Source organism: Galleria mellonella, unplaced genomic scaffold, assembly GCF_026898425.1.
Source record: "Galleria mellonella isolate WM207_F2 unplaced genomic scaffold, CSIRO_AGI_GalMel_v1 utg332, whole genome shotgun sequence".
Lineage (NCBI taxonomy): Eukaryota > Metazoa > Arthropoda > Insecta > Lepidoptera > Pyralidae > Galleria > Galleria mellonella.
Genome location: NW_026442080.1, coordinates 976,920 through 989,260, shown reverse-complemented (window position 1 = coordinate 989,260; position 12,341 = coordinate 976,920). Strand labels below are relative to the sequence as shown.

The 12,341-nt window shown below is 35.6% G+C and overlaps 1 protein-coding gene across 2 annotated transcripts in view; it reads right to left on the bottom strand.

The window, feature by feature from the left end:
* LOC116413252 (lachesin-like) overlaps nt 1–12,341 on the bottom strand; it is a 164,632-nt gene that overhangs the window by 75,760 nt on the left and 76,531 nt on the right. The window contains exon 3 of one of the 2 annotated variants that reach the window (XM_052896774.1): nt 7,902–8,018. The exons of the other annotated variant lie outside the window; for it this stretch is intronic. The gene's annotated coding sequence lies outside the window, so the exon portion shown is untranslated. The remainder of the gene's footprint in view (nt 1–7,901; nt 8,019–12,341) is intronic. 2 annotated transcript variants of the gene reach the window in all.

Below are 12,341 nucleotides of genomic sequence, written 5' to 3'. Positions count from 1 at the left end.
ATTGTGATGCACTTTTTTTTTTTCACGATAAAATTCTTGGAGAATTCATTCATTGCAGAGCAATATCATGGACAATTGTTTTACTTTTTTGTCGGAATTTTTAAGCGACATCCAAAAGAAAATTCTCATTTAATTTATATATTGTGTGTGTGCACGTATGTGCGCATATGTGTGTGTGTGTGTGTGTGTGTGTGTGTGTGTGTGTGTGTGTGTGTGTGTGTGTGTGTGTGTGTGTGTGTGTATGCGCTTACGCGGAGGCGCGAGTGTGCACGCATGTGTGCGTCACTTTTTTTGCAGAGCAAAATTCTATTTTCAATTCAAATGTCATTTCTACATTTGAAATATGATTTTTTATTATATGTATATTTAAATATTGACTTTGTTCGGTAAGTAATGTTTAACAGCACAAAATGAAACCAATTCTACCATTTACAGTATATTTTACTTTTCCCTACGATTTTGCAAATATTTTCGTTCATATTAACCTTCCCCTGACAATTGCAAACACAGTGAATAAAAGATTAGCCAAATAGGTGAAGTAGTTCTGAAATGATGCGCTTACAGCTGACAATTGATTTTTATTTAAATAAGTTATACTTAAGATATTAGACAAATTACATTTTTAATTTCTATATTTTGACGAACAAACGCAACTTTTGACAGAAAAAGTTTAGAAACCAATAGACTTTTTTAAAAGTTCAAAAATAAAGAAAGTTGGCTGTTTATTTCACGTATAGCCATATCGGTATGTTGTAAGTAACTGAAACTATTCATACAAATAGTAAAAAAAATGTAACACAACTGATATAATAAGTTCAGTAGAAAGATTTTCTCCATACTTATACTTGTCGAAAGAATTCCCTTAATATCCAAGTTTCTGGAACTTGCCATGAAACTTGAACATTGTTCCAACAAACAGCTGCTTCTTTGACACGACTGCATTGTACAGTTTCTTGTGGAAATATCTTGTTCAACAATCACAGATTTTAGTGGTTTATTACAGTAACAAGTGTGGTAAATGATTCACTTAATTGACAGTAGTAACAGACACTTAATCAAATATATAATAAGACAGTATTATTATAGCCTTGTGCTCTCGGCGAGCTGTATAATCCTGACATAAAATGAGCTTTCCCTTACTTTCCCGTGAGTGTGGAAAGAGACGACTATGTGAACTTAATGGTCGAAGGATCCTTTTTAAAACGTCACCGAAGCCTAACTGTGATTTCAAATCTACCTGCCACGCATGGCATATACAGATACCCCCCTCCCCTATAGTGGAAGCTTATGTTCAGCAGATCTTCTATATCACCTATCATCACTCATTTTGCTATTTTAGTAAATTTTTTTGCTCTCCTGTAAAATTTAATAACTAACGATATTATGTAGAGCAAAATAATCTTTTATAAATAAAAGTAATTAAAAGAAAAAAATACTCATTTATGTCATATTTATGGTTACATATTAATTTAAACACGCGATATCAACTACAGTCGATGAGGTATTTATAATAAATAAAAGAGAAAATAAAATTTTCTCACGAAACGAAATGAGGCTAATAAAAAATAAATAGTCCAAGATCCAAAGATACGGCAACGAGAGTGTACCAACTTGGAAACTTATAGTTGTAAGTGCGAACTATCTGCGCTTACAACTGAGAAACACTGAAACTTACTAACAATTTAATAGCACGGCGGACTACTTAAGTACACTCTTTAGATACTCTCTAGGTATTATACTGCAATTTTAAAATGTTAAGATATTTTCCTTTGTAATTAACTACTTCCAACATGAATCTCTATAATTTAGGGCTACCTACGATGTCCTGTATTAACCACTCGCTGTCCACTGCTAGACCTCCCCCACAAGGGGGAATTTTTCCAGTAGTTGTCACGCTTAACACGTGAAGGACGCTGCTGTTCATCCCTTGACCATTAAGTTCCCTTAGCCGCCTACGACACCTACGTTAAAGGAAGGGATGGCCCATTCTATTCCGGGATCACACAGTAACGCCAAGGGCTACCTAATAATGTATTAAAACTTCTGTTTTCTTTTTGATTTTTTTTATAATACTAAGAAAGAAAAGGCCTGATGGCTCACCTGATGGACAGCGGTAACCGTCGCCTATAGACATGAACAACACCATGGACATTACAGAATATACCATTTACCACGGGTTTTTATTTCTGAGGACTATGGTGTTATGCCTCCGTATCCTGTAATTTTACTACAATATCCCACCGTTTAACCTGAAATACAGCCTTGCAGGTACAGCTGCTTTACGGCAGAAACACGAATGAGAAAGAGGCATCAATGAAGACAACTTTAGTACAAAGTCACCCTCTGTTTTTCAAATGCTAAATCAAAGTGTGATAGGTTTTTATTTTTAATGTATGATAATGAAATGGCTACTCCACCTGCGCTGCACCAGTGAGGGATGATAGGTGAGGATGAAAAGGCAGGTCAGTTAGCCCACCGTATTGAATACACCTGGAATTCAGCACTTTGGTTTTCATGGAGGACAACGTTGAGGTCAACCTGATAGGGTATATTACTAGCAATAGGATTGATATTTCGCATTACTAACAACCCCCCCCCCCCTGACCCAAATGAGATAGGATGGATCATTGTCTGATCTTCAAAACATGACTGCGAAAAGATATGAAAGAAACAAACAAATTTATTACGCCAACCTCAAATGGATAATTAAGATAAGAGCTAGAAGATCAATGCCAGTCTCCATTACTGTCAATCCCCTCACCCAAACGTTTCTATGTGGAAGGAAAGGTGTTGTTAGTAATAGGGTCTAACTGACTCATTACTAGTAATACCTTAGGAAACCATCGTGGTCAATTCTTCTTGAATTCGTCACGATAGGCCAATTGACCTATTTTCATACTCATTTATCATCTCTCACTAGTGCTCCGCCATCTTTTACTGATAGCGCAAGCAAGCTTTATTTTCAGCCATTAAAAAAGAATTCTATTTTTTTTTTTATACAACTTAGAATGGCAAAGAAGCTGACGGTCCACCTGATGTAAAGTGGTAACCGTCGCCTATAGACATGAGCAGTACCATGGACATAACAGAGTATACTGTTTTGCCCATGATACCCCCATGCATTGCCATTCCTGAGGACTCAGGTGTTATTCCTCTGTACCCAGTAAATTCACACAAACACAGCCATGCTAACACAACTGCGTCACGGTTGAAACACGAAAGGGACAGAGGTACCCAAGCAATCGACTTTTGTACAAAGTCTCCCTCTGGTGGTTTTTTCACACAAAAAAAAATACTAAATAACTAAACACTACCAATAATAACAAAAATATACTCTGCCCATCTAATGTTCCTACCATTAAAATAACGCATTAAAGCCGCGCACCGCCACGAAGTTCTCATTTCCGAATGCCCTCGTCAAGATGATATCTTGATTTCTTTTCAAAGTAACAATTTTTGTTCGTAAAAATATTCTTATTTTTTTTTTTTCAATATCCTCGTCAGTCCAGATTGTTCATTATTCATATCAGACGAGCGTCAAACGTGGGATGTTGACAAATACTTTGTCCTGAATTATGGCTCATTGTATTCAATGAACGAAAGGCTCAGTCACCGTTTGTCAGAAGTAAAAATACAATAGAGCCTACCTTATACATTTGGCAGTAGATTGATATAACAATAATGAGGAAATAAAAGAAAATCATACCTTTTCGATATAATATGGACGCTGCAATAGTATTTATAAAATTGAATAGAATGATGTAGAAGAAAGATTCTTGAGTGGTAACCTCGTACAGGCAAACTCCAGTGTAGGACGATCCCCCTGCGCCTCGTGCATGTCGAGGCCACTAGATAAAGAGACAACTTTGCATTTTGGGAATCAGTGAATGCAGCGAATCGCTGATATAATGATGATGATGATGACGATGATGATGATGATAGACGCTATAAAGGCAAAATGTATAACGTGCCAATTCGGTCGATATTAAGTTATATATACTCGTATATCATTATATTCGGTTTTGTGCCTCGAATGTATATTGAATAAATTAAACAGAGTAGTTGGTGACTTAGTCAAGTCATAAATGGCCAACGTGATTTAACTATTTTACTGTATTAAACATTTATTGTATATATCGCCGTGTGGTCCCAGCATAGAAAAGGCCACCCCTTCCTTTCTCGTGGGTGTCGTAAGATGCCACTAAGGGAGGGCGAGGGATAGACAGCAACGTTCCTTTTAAAACATCTCCAAAGCCTAACTCAGGTTGCCAATCCACCTGTCAAGCATGACAACTACTGGAATAATCGCCCAAAGAGGCTTATATTTAGCAATGGATAGTTAAAGACTGATATTATGATACTATCTATTATCAGAAATTTTATCTTGTTGTTTCGTATTTTTTCCTCTTCTATAAGTCACTACTTTGACACTAAAGAACATTTATTTATATTTTAACTCACTCCAAAGTCTGGCAACATCGTTATTATCTGTCAATTTAAAAAAAAATAACAATTATCGATATTTATAATTAATTATTTAAAAAGTGCTCTTACGTTAATCACAGAAAAATTTTATGCTCACTTTTAAACTTTATCCGAGCAGTAAGTTTAATTTATTATTCTCAGCTTCGTATACGATATAGTATATTTTATATATGTGTAGGTATGTTTGCTACTTATATATATTTAGATTTATTTATGTAAATTACTACATAAATAAATCTACATACTAAATGTATGTATATCAATTATTATTAGCATCACATTCGAGTATTCTGACACTTCCCTATGGTTGACTAGAAAAGAATGCTTTTAGCATTAAGTCCGCCATGTTCACATACATGTACTAATGAATAAATAAATAAAATAAATAAACAAGGTTGTATATAAATTTACCACTAAAAACTTTACACTTACTTTATACTTTATTTTAGAATTTATTTTAATACCTTTTTATATAAAAGTCAAAAATTTCATCGACAATTTAGTAATAATATTGCATTGCTAACATTTAACCGCTCGCCATCGTCAGGGAATTAATCCTCACACGCTTGAACCTGCACGTACAATGCGGTTCCAGAGAAATTTTCTCGTACCAACGCTCAGTTTGTCGAATGAGCTCCCTGCCGAGGTTTCCTCTAGAGACTACAGTATGGGGTTCTTCATAAAGGGTATATTAAGGTTTCTTCAGGGTCAGCAACGTGCACGTGACACCCCTAGTAATTCAGGTGTCGATAGACTACAGTAATCGTTTACTATCATACAGGCTGTATGCTTGTTTGCCACCTTTGTTGTATAAAAAAGAAATTAGTTTGCTATATATTCTCTATTGCACTTGTAAATTACATTGTTAATGCATTTATAAATGTTGTGACCAAGGGTGGACTTATCTTTGACAGAGATCTTTTCCAGGCAACCCAATACAGTTAGAAAGCATGTCGTTAGCGGACAACTAAAGTGCTACAACTATTAATATTTAGAATACGAATTACTATTAACACTAATAAATTTTAAAATAAATGAATATACTAACTACATTAGAAATTTAGTTTAATGATTTTAAGATTTGACAGTTCATTTAGAAAAATGAAAAATTAAAATTATGACTCGAGGGAAAGAAAATGTAATTTCAACTTTTTACATAATCAACTAAATATACTGTTATTCAATGTCAATATGTTCAGTTGATTATGTAAAAAAAGTCATTTAATTGTTTTTGAAATTAAACTTGACGTATAATTAGGGCAATGTCGCACTTCCGTAAGCTAAAACATGAACGCTCTTAATAAATACATTTTGCCTTTCCAGCGTCAATTTATTACAATATCTGCTAGGCGCTATTATATATTCTGTTGTTTTACATTAAATGTAAATTTCACTACTTGTTACCATGTCATGTTATGTTTGCACTTTGTCATAATTCACGTGAATGGGCAAATCACTTGCACGCATCTCAGTTTCTCACATTCTGACAAGTAATCATTAGAACTTTTGCTCCACAAAAAAAGAAACAGATCGTGTCTCTTCAAAAAAATACTGTTGCTTTTTTTATACCACTGAAGTGGTACCACAAACAAGCATACGGTCCACATAATGGCAATAAGTTGCCGTAGCCTACGAACGCCACAATACACGCGCGTTGCCGTCCCTGAAGAAACCTATTTACGCCCTTTTTGAAAAACACCATGCTGTCTTGTCTAGTCTTGTAAAAACCTATAGTACAATAAACAGGATTTTGCTATTTAAATTATTATTGTTTTTCGTATATAATACTACAACTGAGATCTTCTTTTTTGATAATCGTTTAGACTTCCAAAAAATATGATGCCCACAGCCACTTTCTACCATCGTACAGCTCGCCATCGACAGGGAGTTCATCCTCATGTCCTACACCCTCAATAGTCGCGTACTGCGCGGTTTCAGAGATGTTTCCTCCCACGAACACTCAGGTTGTGGAATGCGTTCCCTGCCGAGGTTTTCCCAAAAGGGGTGCATGAGAGCATGGGGTTCTTCAAAAGGGGGGTAAAGAGGTTTCTTCAGGATCGGCAACGCACGCGTAATACCTCTGGTATTGCAGGTGTTAATAGGCTACGGTAACCATTTACCATCAGATGGGCCGTATGCTTGTTTGCCACCTCAGTGGTATAAAAAAAAGACGGATTTCAATTAGGATTTTTTTTTAATTTTTTTTTTATTGCAATGATATTACTTCATTATTATATTGCTAATACTTAATAAATTTTCATAATTCTTTTTGCAAACGATAGGCTAAATATAAAATAATGCATGCCAAGCGTGACAATTACTGGCAAAGCTCCCCAAGTGGGAGGCCTATGTTCAACAGTGGACAGTTAACGACTGCATTGTGGTCGTCGTCATCATAGTGACAGCGCGCTCAGCTGTTAAGTTAATATGGGAGATTCAAAATGTTTTAACCTTTTAGAATTTCTCTCTCTCTAATAAATTTGCCTTTAAAAAGAGTGTTCAGTCTCAAATTTAATTCTCTGAATCAAAACAAGTATTCAAGTTTTTTTTTTACAACACAGGGGGCAAACGAGCATGCGGCTCACCTGATGGTAAGTGACTACCGCCGCCCATGATCACCCACAACACCAGCGGCATTGCAGGTGTGCTGCCGGCCTTTTAAAAAGGAATATAGTAGGCAGTAATTCATCATATGTAACTATATATACAAATATGTATATATTTATATGTATGTATTAATATATAAATATAGAAATTACCATCTTATACTAAATTATATTTTTTTTTAAATCGCCATCGTGTATCTCTGCACATCGTAAAGGTTGACTGGTAGAGAATGCCTACAGCATTAAGCCCGCCTTTTGCACCACATTTTATTGGTAAATAAAGTTTAAATAAATAAATAAATATATTTTTTATTCACGATATTTCTGTTCTAACACTTCGTCAACATGGGTGTACTTTAATTTTACGTACCATTTACAATTTGACCTCAGTATTTCTGTTATTATTTAAATTATATTTTGTTTTTAGTTGACTTCAGAAAAAGGATGACATTCTCTGTTAATAATAAACCGAATTGGAAAGTTACTTTTTTTTCTGAAAAGGTATAATTACCGATAGAAATTTTATCAAAATCAGTTTAGTAGTTTAGTTTTAAAACCAAAATAGACAATTTTGCTATAATAATAGTCTATTTATTTGTGGAACACAATCTATTTTGTTGTGTGTAATGAAACGCGAATGAGCAAAAGTAATAGATATATATCTCTCTCGCCCCTTTTTTTAGCAAGCGCCGGTCATGCCGGACACGCTCTGTAAGTCTTTATAAAATACATACATTATAGATATACTCATGTTGTTTTTACTTCAATAACCTGCTCCCAACATCATATTTTTTTATTTATTTTCTATACCTGTATTAGCGTGCAGGCTCTCGAAGAGCACTCCAAATTTACAGTACAAGATGGACCCACCAGGGGTCTCAATAGCGTCGCCTCCAGATGGAAGTAGCAGTCAATAGCCTCACCCACCTGTGAAGACAAAACATTTTTTTATATAACTCAGAATTAGAAACAAGCTGACGGCCTACTTAATGGAAAATAGTCACTTATAGACATTTTTATTTTATACAACTTAGAATGGCAAAGAAGCTGATGGCCCACCTGATATAAAGTGGTAACCGTCGCCTATAGACATGAGCAGTACCATGAACATAACAGAATAATCTGTTTCGCCCATGATACTCCCCATGTGTTGCCATTCCTGAGGACTCAGGTGTTATTCCTCTGTACCCAGTAAATTCACGCCATATTCCACCCTTCAAACCGAAACACAGCCATGCAAACACGGCTGCTTCACGGTTGAAACACGAATGGAACAGAGGTACCCAAGCAATCGACTTTTGTACAAAGTCTCCCTCTGGTAAACATGAACAGTACCATGGACGTAACAGGGTATACTGTGATCATATATTGTTAGGGTACAAACATTAGAAGGACATCATCATCATCATATCCGCCTTTAACTGTCCACTGCTGAACATAATCCTCCTCCTTAAGGGGGTTGCCAGTGGTTGCCACACTTGACAGACGGATTAGCAACCGCACAACCGTAATTAGATGAGAACAGTTAATTTCTTTTCGTATTTTTTTTTATACTACTTAGAATAGCAAACTAACTGACGGCCCACCTGATGGCAAGTGGTAACCGTCGCCTATAGACATGAGCAATTCCATGGATATAACAGAGTATACTGTTTCGCCCATGATACCTCCCATGCGTTGCCATTCCTGAGGACTCAAGTGTTATTCCTCTGTACCCAGTAAATTCACGCCATATCCCACCCTTCAAACCGATATTCTTATTACTATATGCTGAATAACTAAATATAACGGTATTTAACGCATGAAAGTTAAGTTCAATTAACAAGTTTTTATTATTGTAATCAGTTTACGGAAGTCATTATACAGTTAAATATTATAACATTATGTTAATTATTTTTATGGTATTCACATTTGTAGCGTGATATGATGTCGTGTAAATGTAAAATTATGTCCCATTTACACATATGAATAGATTTTACTTGAATATAAAGTGATAATATTAAAGATTGTGTCCCACAAAAAAAAAAACAGTTATTTTGAGCTAAAAATTAAACTACGAAATCGATTTTGATAGAATTTCTATGAACCAAAACTGTAAGTATATTCTTTCAGATAAATAAAAGAGCTTTCTATATCGGTTTTGGACTGACAGAGTTACGAGGTAACAAACATCCAAAAAAGAAAAACAGCCATATTGAGAATCTCATTCTTTTGGAAGTCAATTGAAAAGTATGAAGATAAATCTGGATGGCTATAAAGGCAAAGAATAAATGTGCATGGCAAGATGGATGATAAGGGCAGAGGAAGACTTAAAAAGACATGGATGGACTGTGTGAAATATGATATGGCCAGAATGGGAGCGAATGCGGAATTGATTATGACTGTAGATGGATGGGAGAGGAAAACACAAAACATATATTTTCTTTAATGGATGAAAGTGGAATGGTGATCCCGCCTGCACTATCGGTATACATTGGCGAAGCACCAATAAGTGAGAGTAAATGAAGACGAAAATAGGTCATTTGCTTTATCATGACGAATTACACGAGAATAAACCACGGTGATTTTAAAAGATACTCTTCATTCATATCACATGTCCATATCGAAAAAGATGGTTACTTCTTAACCACATAACAGATGTTGATACTTGTTCCATCAAATGTAAATGTCTGTGAGAACGGATAGATGTTTGTTGCTCTTTCACGCAAAAACTTCTAAACGGACTTGAATGAAATTTAGTACATGAATAAGTAACAATTTGAATTACAATATATATTGATTAACGCGTGCGAAACCACGGGATACAGCTAGTGTTATATATTGCAGATATTTTTACGGAAAGTTTGTATATACAGTGCCTACACATACAAACCCGGAGCGAATCGCTAGTAAATAAATAAACACTTATTATACAAAGAAGTAAGGAGTTTCCCGTTCGATTTATACGTCCAAATACTTATCGTGAAAGGGTGACTTTCAGAAAGATTCGTGTTTCCTTTATTACGTGGCGAGTTGCCAAATAAAAGAGAGCATTGGTCGGACGATATTCGGCTCAGACAATATGAGTACTTTTTAACTTTGGTACTAGCCATCCGCGATTTGTCTACTTGATCGGCGCATATTGATTGACTAGGAAACGTGGCTTTACAAAAAAAGCATATTGAACATATTGTTTCATGGGTATTGCACCTATCGCACGCACACACGGACACTTGCACTCACGCACGCACGAATACACACACGCACGCACACGCACACGCACGCACACGCACACACGCGCACACGCATGCATACACAGGACGAAATATTTCGTAAATACCGCACATTGTAAATATTTTTATCTAGAACGTGAAATCTCGCATTTATATATAAATTCAGGTTGCGCTCCTTTGCTCTACAAAGAAAAACGGTAATTTCAATCATCATAGAATTTGTAAAAATGAGTTCAAAATTAGCAACAAAATCGCGTAATATTATTTTTTTATTTTTTCAACCCACAACACAATACACAGATACAAGATACACAAGTTGCAAAGCTTGATTTTTTTATACCACTGAGGTGGCAAACGAGCATACGGCCCACCTGATGGTAAGTGGTTAACATAGCCAACGTATATACGTAATGATATAAGTACATACAGCATGATAAGAAATATTAACAAGAATTTTGCATTTCGACATTACTATAAGTAAATATTATTCAATAGTTACATATTATTTTATGAAACACTATATTACTGGTAAACAATTGATTTCTCTGATGTTGCGGGTGTCTATGGTCGGTAACAATCACTTTTTTTTACAACACAGGGGGCAAACGAGCATGCGACTCACCGGATGGTAAGTGACTACCGCCGCCCATGATCACCCACAACACCAGCGGCATTGCAGGTGTGCTGCCGGCCTTTTAAAAAGGTAACAACCACTTACGAATATGTGAGCCGCATGCTCCTTTGTCCAATTATATTTAATAATATACATACATATCTGTCACGCTTGTCCCCCATTAGGGTAGGCAGAAACAATAGAACGCCAAATGCTTCGTTTCAAACAGATCTTTTTCGCTTCCTCTACATTCATAAATTTATTAAACACACTCACCGGTTATGGGTACTTTTAATTTAGCCCTTCTTCATTACGTCGCCTATTTGGTCAGCATACGTCTGTCTAGGGCGGTCCCTACTGTCCTTTTAATTATATGTAATAAAACAAAATTGAAAAAAGAAATAAACATCGAAAAAAAAGGTCTCTGCCTTCGTTTTTTGAAATTGCTTATAAAAATATAATAAGTGTATATCTTATTCATCCCGTAGTGTTTAAAGAACGAGAAAGATATATATTAAATTTCATTACAAATCCTTGGACTTCAAAGGTAACAAGCAAACATACATATATATAGATACTATCGTATTTTTATAGTTAACGCAAACGAAGTTTGTCTCGTCTGTCCAAGCTTTTAAACCCAGCAAGAGACAATCCTACGCGTGAATTTACAGGGTACAGAGGAATAACATCTGAGTCCTCAGGAATGGCAACGCATGGGGGGTATTATGAGCGTCACAGTATACTCTGTTATGTCCATGGTACTGTTCATGTCTATAGGCGACGGTTACCACTTTACATCAGGTGGGTCGTCAGCTTGTTTTCCATTCTAAGTTGTATGAAAAAAAAAACAATATTTTAGTCCGATGATAATAAAAATCCTAATATTACATTCTACGAGTACAATGTAGATAGATATATAGATACTCTTTATTGTTTCCTCCAAAATATTACAATAGTAAACTTATTATAAATATAAATAATTACAAGACATAATCACAATGAGAAAACAATGGGCGGCCTTATCGCTAAGAGCGATCTCTACCAGGCAACCTTTGGATGGAGAGGAGTAATTATGTGTTGTTTAAATATACAGCTTTACATGAACCCTTATTCATGAGCGCGGTTCATAATTAAAAGCCGATATAAGTAACTACTATATACAATATATATTATTTAACAATGCTGAGGTAGGAATGAAAGGAATTGTTAGTAATGTGGCTAGCAATAGGACAGCTAGCAATATATTCTGCTAAGTCGATTTCCACTGGAAACCATCATATTGAATTCCAGTTATATTCATGACGATGGGCTAACTGACCTGTCTTTTCATTCTCACCTATCATCCCTCACTGGTTAACGCAGGTGGGGTTGCCATTCCATTATTATCCGTTACAAAAAAAGCTAAGGTATCGACGCTTTGGACAT